Source organism: Trachymyrmex septentrionalis, unplaced genomic scaffold, assembly GCF_001594115.1.
Source record: "Trachymyrmex septentrionalis isolate Tsep2-gDNA-1 unplaced genomic scaffold, Tsep1.0 scaffold331, whole genome shotgun sequence".
NCBI classification, from domain to species: domain Eukaryota; kingdom Metazoa; phylum Arthropoda; class Insecta; order Hymenoptera; family Formicidae; genus Trachymyrmex; species Trachymyrmex septentrionalis.
The window spans coordinates 215198-215807 of NW_017305496.1; positions in this window are offsets into that span (position 1 = coordinate 215198).

Here is a 610-nt window from a genome sequence, read left to right on the forward strand (position 1 = left end):
CGGGTTAACACGGCGCAAGGGGAAACCTCGGGTAGAAGAGGCGAGAACGTGACGAAGCGCGGCATGGCGAAGCCGTGAGGGCCAGCGGTGAGGAGGAGAAACGCGAGGGGAGTGCGAGAACGGTCCTCTAGTGACGGCGATTTGGCAACGGCTTTTATGGCTTTAGTCACTGGGTATCGAAAACGTACGAGGCGCTTTCAAAGTGGATCGGGAGGACCTCGGCGGCCTGAACCTTCCGCCCCTTTTCGGGATCGTCGGCACCCTATGGTGCCATCACGGCACTTCCTCCTTAAGAGAAAATCGCACATTTTTACCCGGTATCGTCGAACCCGGATCTCTTGCATTCCGTGCGAGCGTCCTGAGCCTTTAGACTACCGAGACTAGTCTCGGCAATATTTTTTCGCAATAAAATTATTACAGTTTTAAGATTGGGAAGAAATTGGGGGGATTTATTAGTTTCAGATTTATTGTGTGAATCCGATAATTTCATCGGCTCTCAATTTATGTCTGAAAAAATTAATTATATACTTTCAATTTTATTGAATGTATATTAAGTCAGTAGTTCAACATCTTACTGTGACCGATACGGCGCTGATTTCAATGTTTAGTT